This window comes from Parus major, chromosome 3, assembly GCF_001522545.3.
Source record: "Parus major isolate Abel chromosome 3, Parus_major1.1, whole genome shotgun sequence".
Classification (NCBI taxonomy): domain Eukaryota; kingdom Metazoa; phylum Chordata; class Aves; order Passeriformes; family Paridae; genus Parus; species Parus major.
In genome coordinates this window covers 2,121,570-2,134,685 of record NC_031770.1, presented here as the reverse complement: position 1 = coordinate 2,134,685, position 13,116 = coordinate 2,121,570, and the positions used below count along the sequence as shown (strand labels likewise).

Below are 13,116 nucleotides of genomic sequence, written 5' to 3'. Positions count from 1 at the left end.
ACATTTACTGCAGGAGTTTGTAACCTGCTGGAGGCTGACACCCAAACACATCATTCAAACTTGTTTCCTCCCGCTCTTGTTCCCACATCACCGAGCTTTCATCGCACAATGGCAGTGTCCATCAATTTCTGTGCCTGCTCTGCCCATCTTTGTATTTTCCATCAGTTTGTTTGGAGCAAGAAAAATGAAACTTCCCACAAAACCTGACAGTTCATTCAGGTGACCTGAAGTCATCCAGGGGTCTGAAAAACAGCTTTAGGTTAAAACAAATGTGTTTTCTGTAGACTGTGGATTGGCAGCAAAAGCATTATACTGCAGGGAAAGAACTTGGCAGGGTGGAAAATTTTCCAAACTCTCGTGGTTCCCAGGATGTTTTCAGAGCAGGTTCACAAAACAAAAATTTCCAGGTTATGTGGTTTGATATGTTTGCTTGAGGGTGTGTGGGTGCCCTGAAGGAGACCTCTGGCATCACCTGCCAGGGTGCCCTTGGGGATGGCCTTGTTCTCCCAGGAACTCCAGTGCTTTCCTTTCCTCCCCTGGCACCACAGCAACACTGACGAGCACATTTGCATCTTGACTTGTGTGCAGGATTTCTGGTTTTTATTGCCCCAAAGAAATCACATCAAATTTTCCTTTAACTCTCTCCCCGGAAGGAAAAAGCAGAACAGGGCAAAGAACAGAGATGGATTTCTCCTTCCTTTTCCTCTGCCTCAGTCTCTTGTCAGTAATTACTGTGTATCACCTCTTGCTATTTTGTAGCAACATATAGCAAGAAATCTTTTCCTTTTGATTAAGTGCCAACAAATCCACAGGATGGCAGAGCACAAAAGAGCAGCTGACAGTCCTTTTATATTCCTGCACAGACACACAAACAGGGCCAGGAATGTTCCAGAGAACGGCTGCAAGTTTTTCACAAGATAAATCATTTGAGAACAAGACCAAACCCGTGCTACTGAGGCTTAATTAATTATATTAAAAATAATAATCTAATTATTAACAAAAATTAATGAATGGAACAACCTAGTGCCACCTGCCACGTGAAATTAGTTTTGGGAGGGCTCAGGCATTCTATGAAATGCTGTGCAGGAGATTGAGAGTGGTATTTTCTGTGTGTCTTGAGCCCCCAGTGTTGCACTGCTGACCTGTAGCTGAATTGGAGGAGACGGCAGAAAGCTGCAGGGTCTGCAGTTTGGTACTGAGCACTATGAATTAATTACTTGTTCTGCACTGGTGAAAATTAAAGTGCAGATTTCTGGTAAAAGTAGCATCAGATTGCAAAATGAAATTATTCCACTTTCACTTCTGATGTTTTTGAATGACGTCACCAACTCCTAAACCCACCACTGTCTTTAGGGAAAGTTGTAGCTGCTATTTCTGGATGGATGTTATGGAGTAAAAATCCCACAGGAGGTTATAGAGCAAGTAGGAAAGAAAATAAATTAAAAGGTGCAAGAAGAAAGCAAAAACGTTGCATGAAGAGCAAATGCCTGTGTTTGGGGTGGCACCGAATGTACAGGGATCAGCCCTCCTGGATCTTTTCCTCATGGATTGCCTGTGCCCAATGGGAAAAATCCAGTTCTGCCACCACTAGAGGACACCCTCGCATTTAACATGTGGATCTTGCCTTACATCATCCCAGCCAGAGTGAAACAGGTGCTCTTTGGGGAGGGCTGAGAGAGGCGTGTCCAAAACGGACTCAAAACACTCGAGGAGTATTTTAAAAAGTGGATTCATTCTTAAAGCTAAAGCCATTAATTAAGGACAACTTTACAACATATTGGGGCCTCACATAAATGAAATTTTCCCTGTCCTAATCCAAGTAGTTGATTGAGGTTTTCTGTTGATTTTTTTTAGAGGGTTGGGATTTTTTTCCCCACTCAAAATATTAATCATTATGTGAAATACTTCCTGTTTTCTCATGGTTTTACACAATGAAGTTGTTTGGAAATCAATCTGTACCCGGTTATACTTGTCTCCTGTAATTTGTGATGCCATGTTGGCATGAAGGAGGGCTTAAGGCCAATTGAGCAATTTATGAGTGTAAAATCCATGCTGCTACGATGCTGATACTTGTAAGGATAGTGAAGAAAATCCAGGGAGATTTTCCCAAATGTTAAGCGTTGTCCTACTGCTGCAGCAGCTGGTCAATTCCTGAGGAGGAGCAGAGCTGGGCATCAGTAATTGCAAAAATCATCCTCTCTCTCCCTCCTCCCCTGGTGCTGAAGTCAGTGCTAGCATTCCTGCAAAGTAAAAATAGACTGAACGGTAACACATGGTTACAGGAAATGTGTTACTGTAGCCCAGCTTTTGTAGGAAGGAAAATGCGAAGGTTTGCGGAGGGCACAAGGCACCAGTAAACACGACTGAATCAAATCTAAAGTGAGGGGCAGAATAATAGTTAGAGAGCAAGAAAAATTCTTGGGTTAGGCAGGGTGGGGATACAGCAGAAGCCAGGTGAGGAAGACAAGTGCCCAGCTGGGCAGGAAAGCCCTGGTGCCACAGGGAATGGACACAGGTGGTGGGAATTGTCAGTGGGTCTGCAGCTCTTAAAGGCCAGAGCTATTAGCAGATCGTAGAGAGCTCAGCACAAAGGTTCACTGAAATACAGTAGGAATCGCCAAAGTGAGAAATTAAGTGCTCTGTGAAAGAGTTCAGAGGATAATTGGATGCTGTCAGTGAACAAAGGGACTGGCAAATTATGTCTGTGTAAATATACAGCTTGATAAAATAGCAGTTTATAAAGACAAACTCCAAATGTTTATTGCTGAGGAATAAAAATATGCAGGATAAATTTGTTTAAGAGGTACCATATCAAAGATGATAGTGTTTATGGTCCACTTTTAAGGTAAGAAAAATATCATTACCTGGAGGGACCGTACAGCAGATTTCCATTTGACTTCACTGGGATAGGGATCCTGCAGTACTTTTTTAAAGAAAAGAGCAGTATAATGTATCTTTATGGGTAATGAGATGATATGTCTGAAACAAGCAACAGGCCATGGGTCAGAGGTTCTCTTGGAAAAGAAATACAGTTTTCTTCTTGATAGTTCATCACCCTCCAGAGCCAAAAATGTGTTGGATATCGGCTGTTCGGGGTACTGGGATGGACTATCGACATCTAAAAACTCTGGCTCTTGGAACAATCCTGCTGGCATTCCCCTTACAGAAATACAGGACAAAGATGTCCAGGTATAGACTAAAAAATAAAGAAATTCCTAGAATCTAAGCATCCTTAGCTCTTTTTCCAGGCTAGTGTTACATTGTCAATGTCCAAAGTGCAGCACAGCATTGTATTTCTTGTATGGATTGTCACGTTCCCAGATCCCTGAGAGACTGAGCTTTCTTCGGGTGAAAAATTCTGAAATGCACATTTTTGCAGACCAACTCTCTGTCACTGAGAAAAGCCATGAATAATTCTGAGTGAGAAACAGACCTGAGGACTTTGCAGTCTGCTCACAAGCAGGAGAAGTTTCTCTGAATAAATAATTGGCTGGGAATCAGCCACTCCATTCCTCTTGTTACCAAATCCTTCTCAAACGAGGAGCTGGCCTACAGGGAAACTATTTACAGGTATGCACCTTGGATAGAATATTTGAATTTAAGTCCATGAAGAAAAATATTAGTATTTATTGAGCTGTGAACAAGAAAAATATCCAAATACAGCCCATTGGTGAGAGACCATTAAGATGCACAGTTGTGCTATCTAAGCAGGGTGTTAACAGGGGAAGCTGAATGCAGATATAACTCTGGTGGCACTGTTATTTCTCTGCACTGTTCCAGAGGTAGAAAGGCACTGCTGCTGGCAGAAATGCCTGGCATTGCTCTATTGGCTGCTGTCCCACCACTGTGTCCAGGATATGGCATGGGCAGGAAGGAGGAGAGGGGGCTTGAAGTACCTTTGCACTGCAGAAATTCGTGGCTGGTGCCTCAGCTTTCTTCCACCTTTTAAAGAGAGTGGAGACATTCCCTGGGGCTGCTCTACACAGGTAGAACAGAGAAGGAGAATAGTGGCAGGATGTCATTTTTGCCTTGTATCCTGAATTTCACCAGCTCTTTCAGTGTCAGGCAAAGAAGAATCTCACAAGCTACAGAAGGTCTCAAATGTATTTTGTCCCTAATATAGAGGGATTGGTCCTTTGCTGCTATTTAGAGCCATTGAAAACAGATGGGAATTCCTACCCTGGCTTCCACCAGGAATGTGTTCAAAGGGAAAATCATATGGACACAGGGAAATGGGGCCATGCTGTGGTCCTGCACCACAAGACAGCTCAGGAGCAAAACTGAACCAGGATTCTTTAAAATACAGTAAAGTGAAGGAGGCAAAGTTGAGTGCATTAAACGCTTCAGTGAGTCCTGAACATGAGGAAAACAGAGTGAATTCCCCAGGAATGGCCATGAGGAGCTTCTTGTGGGACAGGGCTCAAACAGAGCACATAACCAGAAATCACAGAGAATCACAGAGTGTGAAAGGGTTGGAATGGCCCTTAAAGATCATCCAGTCCCAACTGCCCCTCCCACTAAACCAGGTTGCTCAAGGCTTTATCCAGCTGGTTTCACAGAGCCTGAATTCCTCCTTGCGAAAGCCCTGCTCCCTCTGCAGGTGGCCAGGCACACTGTCCTGGCAGAGGATGTCCAGTGGCACCAGTCTCTGATTTCTGTGGCTCTCCAGCAGAGTTTAAGAAGTTGTGGTTTTGTTGCTGTCAGAGATACAAGAGCCAGAATATCCCAGCTTTGCTCTTGGGTGTCAGAGTGAGTTTGCAGAGCTGAAGGTGGGAGAAGTCACCTTTTCTTTTTTAGGCCAGACACAAAAAATACTTTTGTTAGTTGTTTTACTTTTCAGAGAAAAAGAAAAAAGATACTACAAAAGCCCCTCTGTCCATGGTGGAAACTGGGCTAAGTTCTGTGCCTGCTGTGAAATGTCACAAGGTGACACCAGTTTGGGTGTGGCAGTGTCACTCTCAAGCACCTCTGTCTGGTGAGATCACCCCATTTACAGGTTTGGGCACTTCCTCTCTCCATGGCATATGGAAGAACTGAGGACAAGTAGATAAAGCAACATCAGGTCCAAATACAAATTTCTTATGCTCATGGCTACCTTATTTCAAATATTGAAGGAGTTTGGGTAGATGTTTAACAAATACGAATGTGTTGGACTTCAGCACCTACTCTGAGGTGCAGTGCTTTCGTGGAGATATGGTGCCGCAAATATTTGAGTTTTAACTCCATCTCTGATTCTATTTCTTTTTTTCCAGGAGAAAACAGAAACCTGCTGAGTTCACCCTGTAGTAAGTTTGTGGATGAGGATGAGCCCTGCCCACCTTTGCTCCTCACAGCAGTGGTTCAGCCAAGCAGTTGGAGCCCTGACAATCCAGTGCTCCCAGCCAGGTGTGTTTAAGTCATTTTTTCTAGTTTAATTCTGCATTCTGAGCAAATGACCACAGGCTGATGGTTCTGGCTTTGCCTACCAAATTACACTCCATTAATCTTCATTTCTAAAAGAAAGGTGCTGCTGCAGCACAGGAAGATGGGGCATCCCAGAACAAATGCTAATTGGTGCTCTGTGCAGATTTCTCTAACTGAAGATTCTCTATGGATCTAAACAAAAAAAAAAGAGGTTTTGTTTTACTAAGAAAGCAGGGAGAAAAATGATTTATGCTTCCTGTTAGGTGCTCAGTGATAGGATCAGTTAAGTAGGTTGCAGTATCTTAATTATTAGAGAACCCATTCATTTGGATCACAAAGACATCCAAGAGATAAGAAAACAACGTCCAATAGTCTTGAGGTCCTTTCACCTGCTGTTGGACACAGCTCCTCCAGAGCTGCAGCCAGAGTCTGAGACAACAACCCAACCCAATTTTCTGTCCCAGCTGGTGCCACCACCTGCCAGCACCCAGGTGGCCAAGGGGAGAATTCCTGGAGCTGTTCTGTTTGATTTCCCACATGAGGAGAGCTTGTCAGGCTGGAGCAACAGGCAGTAACTGCATCTCCTGTGCTGGACTGATGAATGCAGGCTGCCAAAGATTTCCAAAGCATAAATAATTCAGCTCAGTCCTTTCGAGGTGAGGGGGATGAATTGCTGAAGGCCCAGCTTCCTGAAGGAGGTTTGGGGTGTTAACCCAGCTCCACTTGGTCTCCTCTGTGAAATGATGGCAAAAGTTGCTCCTCAGATGGCTTTATATTTGCATTTCTATTAAATATTTATTGTTCCATTTCTTGCAAGGAACTATTATGTGGCAGACATCCTATATATTTTTATATTCCCATTTTCTTCTGGCTTACATGTACTATTGCCTGAAATAAACATGCTCAATTATGAAAGAAAATCTAATTTCCAAGCTTATTTGAGAATTTTCTTTCCAAAGGTTTCATACAATTAGCATTTGTTTTTTCCAAAATATGGTAATTTCATTGAAAATGAAGGAAAAATAAAGAGAAGTAGGACAGATATTTACAAGCCAGTGCAGAAACATGCTAATAGTAATACTGTGCCCCTAGGATGCCTTTCCTCTGAGTACCTTAAAATGCAGGACATAAATTAATTATAAATGCACCTTCCATGGTTTCTCTGAAGTAGGTACTGCTAATTGAACTTCATAGGCAAAGTAACCACATGGCAAAGGTACACATTTCAGAATCCATCTCCCCTAATAAGGCCCTTAATGCATTTATTAGCTGTGTCAGCAAGCACAGTTTAAAACAAGAATTTTCAAGTGCAGTCTTGAGAGAGAGGGCCCATGGCTGCCTCACTTGAGAGAGGCTTGTCTGACACTGCTCCCATCTTTCTGTGCTGCTCCATCCATTCTCTTTCCTGGAGGGATTGAGGCTGTGTGCACTTTCAGAATATTTTTTGTCACTGCCCTTGTTTGCTTAGCTCTCTCCAAAGGAGAGAGGAGGTTTGGCTGCACCCCTGCACACAGGGCAGCTGCAGGATCAAAAAGTGGGGATTGAGGACATCTCCAAGGAGAATAAAAGCCAGGAGTTGATCCAGAGCTGTGGTTACTGCAGATGGGTTAAAAAGGAGGATTGCTATAAAAAACAAAAAGAAAAGGGAGGTGGAGAGGGAGACAGAGCCAGGGTAGGTTTTGCATGGTTGGGTTGCTGATTAAAGCTCATCCTCAGCGGGGCAGCTCCTGGAAATGACTCTGGTGAGCGAGAGCATTCCGGCTGTGCCAAGTGCAGGAGCTCCAGGGGCTGATTTTCACTAAGTGTCCACAATGGCTACAAGCTGATGAAGTGCTCCTGGGTTTTCTGCATTTCCATTTGCTAATTCACATCAAAAAAAAAGGGGGGTTGAGCTTCAGTTGGGTTGCAACTTCTATTGCAAATGTAATTACAAATGTAAAGTAAGCAAATCTATCTCCCAGGTAATGAACTCCAAACCTGGCACTGTGTTGTCTTGATGGAATATTTCTTGCCCAGATTTATCCCATGTACTCATTAAACTGATCTAAGTGTTCTTTTAGAACCCATAGATTTTTTTACTGCCCTATTAAATCTAAATTAAATGCTTTTTGAGTCATTTATAGTGCTATCATTTGCTCCAGCAGGGAATATGCAAAAGAAACGCTTTAAAAGAAATCAGGATACATTCTCAGAAACTCTAAAATAACAGCAGGGACAAGCCAGTTCCATGCTGGGCATCACTGCAGGTGTCCCTGAGCTTTGCTATTTGATTTTGGGGTTGCTGGTTAAAGAGCCACGCTGAATTTGGATGGCAGCTCCATCTGTACATGGTACTGACAAATGGGCTTCAGATGTGGCTCTTTGGGGCACGGATGATCTCTTAAAGCCGCTCGTGTCGGGTCACCGGTGCCACTGGAGAAGCTGCAAAGTGTGTCTGTGCCTCTGTCCCTCACCAGCTCCTGCTTCCCTTCCCTGTGGGAACACCCAGACACTGATGCTGCTCTTGCTGCCAAACAGGAGCTTTCCACAGGAGGTACCTGAGTTTAGGGCTGTTGTGGGAAATTGTGTGGATAATGGAATTCCTCACATATCTGGGGCCTCTCTTCTGCATCTCCTCTGTAGGGCACGATGGTGTGGAAGGTGGGTAGAGGAGGAGTTACCCAATAATGCTGCTGTCACTCTGTAATTTAGTGCTGGTGAGACCTCAGTGATGAGGTTAGAAAACACAGTTCACTGAAATGCCAAATGCATAGATACTGCTTTCCAAAGGGATCCCATGGAGGAAGAGGAGTGTTGCTGTGGTCTTCACCCACGCTGTTATTACCAGGTGATTTTGCAAGTTTAGTTTGGCAGGATTTAGGATCATAGCTGTGGCATGGCTGCATCTCCTACATCCAGGGTACACTCAGGATGGAGGTACAGGAAGTTTGCACTGCCCTGTGTCCTGCCAACTTGATCCTGCTCAGAAGCTCTCCCCAGAGGTAAACTGGACAAATTCTGTCCCTACAAAATCACCCAGAGACAGACCATGGACATCAGCAGGGGTAGGATATCACAGGTGACATTCTTGGCCATTTGGCCTCTTTGTCATAACTGCCTGAGTTGCTAAAAACCAGAAAAAAAATAAAAAGGCTTCCAGCAGCAGCAGCAGCAGCATGGAATGTCACAAGCTGCTCATTTTATTGACACTGATGCTGAATTGGTCCTTGGACATATTTGTTTTTACAACACACCACAAATACCTTTCCCCCACCCTTGCCATTTCAATGCTGATGTTTCATTTTAAACTCACTTTTTTGTTTTCTGAGTGGATGTACTGTTCTCCCTAATAATGGCATCAGGGTTACTATGGCTACAGCTTTTCATTGTTGAGGTCTAGCATGTGGAAAAGAGAAAAATGACTCCCAAAGTCACTGATAAATTTAGGAATTATTATTAATACTAGGGAAAGGAGGCAGCAATGGATTAGCTCCCTCACATATCTCAGACCACTGTCTGAAATGAATGTGTATTCCCTCAGTCACATGCCTTCCATTCCTCCATCAATATCTAGCTTGCTTCTCACAGTCAGGAGTCAGAAATACGAGGTGTCTGTGAGATTTCTCTTGACTCAGAGCAGAACTCAGGCTGCTGCTGCCATTGTGATTAATGTCTTGAGCTCTTTTACACCTTTTTGCCCTTTCTCTGTCTTTCTTCTGGACTAAAAGGAAGATTAAAGTACAGGGAATTCAGTTTCTTTGAGCTGTTATTTTCTAAGAAGTTAAAAAGAAACTCTGAATTCCTGAAACCAGAGTATGAGGATTATTAGGGTTTGCGGGATGTTTTTAAGTATTTAATATTTTTTTTGTAAATTAAGGTATTTTGGTGGGGACAGGGGTAGAAAGCACAAAAGCTCTGAGTGAACACCTATTTCTCACTAATTTCCAGTGAAAAAATGGTTCTTGTGCCTTCAAGATATCTGAAATACTATCCATAAGTCCTTTTGAAAGTTTAGAGCATGGGGTGACATTCCCAGACTTTAGCTGGTGTTACATATTCTTATTTTGCTGGGTCAGTGTGGAGGCAAGTTCTTGTGCAAATTTTGGTGATTTGGGTTTTGAGAAGAACAAGCCAGCCAATAAACCAGGGATGCTGGGAAGTGAAGGTAACCACAGCAAAGGTGCCTAAAGTTCAACCAGTGTGTTGTTCACAACTGATTTTGTGCAGGGTTGGCCAGGGTCTCATAGTACTCATGAATTATTCACTCCATAATAAATTGCATCATCTGAACAAGGAAAATAGGATAATTTGGAAAAGAGGGTATTACTTCTACCACCCTAATTCACAATGTCTGTAATTTTATACTTTGGAAGGAATTTTCAATATTTAATAGAGGAGTCTTTCAAGTTATTCCAGAGCTTAAATTGCTTGTGAAGTCCTGGCCTTTAACACTCAGATATTAACAGGTTGATTCTTTTAAAAAAGAAAAATTTATTTATAGGGATTTTAGAAACAATTTAAATTATATTAAAAATTATTTAATATTCAGGAAATGTTTCAGCATTTAAAGATGTTCCTTGTGATTTTTAATGTGATGCCCTGAGGAGAAATACGATGTGGTGAGATCATTGTGATAGCAGCACACTGAACCCAGGACATTCCTTCCAATTCTGCATTGCAGTGTTTGAGCACAGAGGAAATTGTTAATTCTCTCAAAAAAGAAAAATCAGCAGTAAGCAATCTATGGAATGCCTGTCAGGTTGTTCTCCACACTGGGTGCGATGTGCAAGCCTTCATAGGTGATCCAGAGACACATTTGCCCCCTAAAACATAGAGGCTGAAACCTCCTCACCCAGCTGGATGGACAGCAGGTTAATTGGAGGCCTGAAAACAAATAGGATTATTCTTGGACATCATTTGAGAATAGCCCTGGATGGCTTCTAACTGTACCTCCAGTCAACTTTCAGGAGGAATAATAGTGTTCTGTAAAATACTTTGTAGGGCACATGAGGAAAACAAGGACTGTCATCTGGATAGTTTTATCCAGTGTACTGCTTCTTCCTCATGGCTTCACTGGCTGTGCTTGCTGAATTTAATGGTGTTCAGGTTTTGTGGCTTTTCTTGGAAGGTATTTTTTCCTGGAGGTCAAAGTTAAGTCATCACTCTGGAGGATGCTCTGATTCTTTGAGCAAAACCTGTTCAGGTCTTACGTGCACAATTGCTTGAGTTTTAAGGCAGGGATTGAATGAGACAGTGGAAATTGGGGGATGAAACTGTGTGTGTTGTGGAGGTAATTACTGCTCTTACTTCTCTGCCTACCTGTAGGGGCTGGACAATGAATCTGTGCTGATACCATGCTACTGGTGACCAGGCACAGGAGACTGGTTCCAAAAGTCTTTGTTTTCATACATTGCAATCACCTTTGCTTGTACAGGTTATCATAAATGGGATTTCAGTGATCATTGTTTAGATGTGGCAGCTTTGCAAAAGCTTGTTCTCCAACCCCGTCCATTTAGAATAAGCAATAAAAGGCAAATATAATTTTGTTTTTGTCTTAGAATTCAGATCAGTTTTGTAGGGAAGTTTTAGGATATACCTGATGTGGAAGTGACAGGAATTTCCAATGAAGAGTGAATGTGTAGAGTTGTGCAATTCTGCAGTATATATTGAGAGCTGTATTTGGTGCTGGAGCACTTGTACTTGGATTCCTGAGATGCCTTTAAAACCTACCCTTTTATAAATACAATACATAAAATACACCTCATTTGTGAAAGAAGCCGGAGTATTTCTCCATTAGGAAAACTCCTGGCTTGCAGCCTGGGTAATGCCTTTGAATATTTGAGGGTGTTCAGTCAGTTGAGAAGAGGATGCTGGTGACTACTTTGTGTCCCTGTGTTGAGTGGAGTTTGAAATCTGTGCTGTATCATGTTGGGGATGTTTACCTGAGTGATAAAAGTATATCTGTGATGTGAGAAATTCTAGGGTGCACAGCTCTGTGGATGTAAAAATGTCTTGATTAAATATGTCCATCAAAGCAAGATCACTCATAGGCAAGAAACTTTATATAAATACAGGTATGTATCTGTATTACTTCAAAGAGTAATGCATAACCTTCTTGGGGAAATAGCACAGGCAAATGCCTAATGAATTGTCAAATATAAGAAAAAATGCAAAACATGAAAGATAGTGTTAGGTGATCAGCACCTGCAAACATGGAATTTTAATGACTGAGAAAGGCAACCTCCTCAGCTTTGATTAATAAAGCATTGCATGGAACGATATCATCTATCTGGCAGATATAATAATATCAGAAAGGAAAAGCACAATTGCTTTGCTTCCAGTAGGTTTATCATGTTTGTGCATTAGTTGAGTCATGCCAGAGTGTGTTTGCTTGCTGTAGAAAAGGGAGGACATCTGTTCAGATAGAAACACTTTGACGTGTGCACAGGAGACATTTTTCTACTTTGCTTTCATTCCTTGAGTTTCTGGTGAAGGAATGTGTTATAAATGGAGGAATAAAGCTCATACTCTGTTTTGCATGTTGGCCAAGCTTCCTCAAGAGTGTTGGGGCAGGTCTCAATACAAAGTCTAACTCTTCATAGGATCAAAGAGCATCAAAGTGCACAGTTTTTCTAAGCCTTGCTCTGACACTTTCATTTCAAAAGGAAATGCTGGGGTTTGTGGGGGTCCTGACCTGTGTGAGGAGCCTGTCTCTCACACTAGGCTGGCTGGAGGCCAAGCTGAAGGAAGGCCCAGTTTCTGAATCCTGGCATGCTCTTCCTGAAAGCAGCTGTAACTGTCAAGGAACTTGTGGAACAGCTCAAAGCCAGAGGGGGAAGTGCTTGACCACAGGCTGCTCCATGTCAGCAACAGGCGCTGGTACCTGACTCTGGTTCAGCCCTGAGGTCACACATCTCAGGCAGCTGTTGGACACTTCCCTGGCTGTGCTTGACTGGCTGCACAGGACAGAATTGCATTGCATGTATGTTGTTGTAATAAATGCTGGGACCTTTTCAATATTATGATGGATGATTTGCATATCCAGACTGATACAGCTATCAACAAAGAGAACTAGTTACTAAATTCACTGTTGCTCAAGTGTCAGGTGTTACATGAGAAATGTATCAAGCAGGCTGACAGAGGAAGAAACAAGAGCATTTAATCTCTTAGGTTTACTTACAGAAATAAACATTACTTTAGTTGTTTTGCTGAAGCTGTTCGTTGTAGTTGTTGCAGTTCCCAGGTTTTAGCTGCTTTTTGTTCCAGCTTTCTGCTCCTCCCCAGATCCAGTTCTGCAGCAGAACAGTCGGTGAGATGTGGGGAGAGCATGTGCAAACTGACAGGGTCAGGTGCCCCTCTGAAAGGAGCAGTCTCCAGCTTGGTTTTAACATGTTATTTGTTTCATTGCCAAAAACCAGCCACAACTCATTTCTTCAAAGTCTTTTCTCTTGAGAGTGCTTTGCTGACTTGGGCACTTGTCTTCTTTCTTCTGTTCGTCTCTCCTGACACTTCCAGTTGCCAACTTCTGCTTTGAAATCTGTGCTTCTCTGTCAGTCAGGAGCTCTGGGCAAACCCAGGACAAAGGGGGACAGAAATTCAGCTTTACTGCATGTGGCAGTTCTAAGCTTGGTGTGTCTTAAGGAAGAAGGTTCTTCACACCTGATTTTTCTGTGTCTTGGTGCTTTTCCTCCTCAGCTTTTCTGTGGACATCGTGGGCTGATGGACATTCTGAAC

The 13,116-nt window shown here is 42.7% G+C and overlaps 1 long non-coding RNA gene across 4 annotated transcripts in view; it reads left to right on the top strand.

The window, feature by feature from the left end:
- Positions 1-13,116, top strand: part of LOC117244119 — a 120,621-nt gene that overhangs the window by 75,619 nt on the left and 31,886 nt on the right. For all 4 annotated transcript variants that reach the window (XR_004496607.1, XR_004496604.1, XR_004496606.1 and 1 more), the window contains exon 4: positions 5,253-5,385. This is a non-coding gene — a long non-coding RNA (uncharacterized LOC117244119). The remainder of the gene's footprint in view (positions 1-5,252; positions 5,386-13,116) is intronic.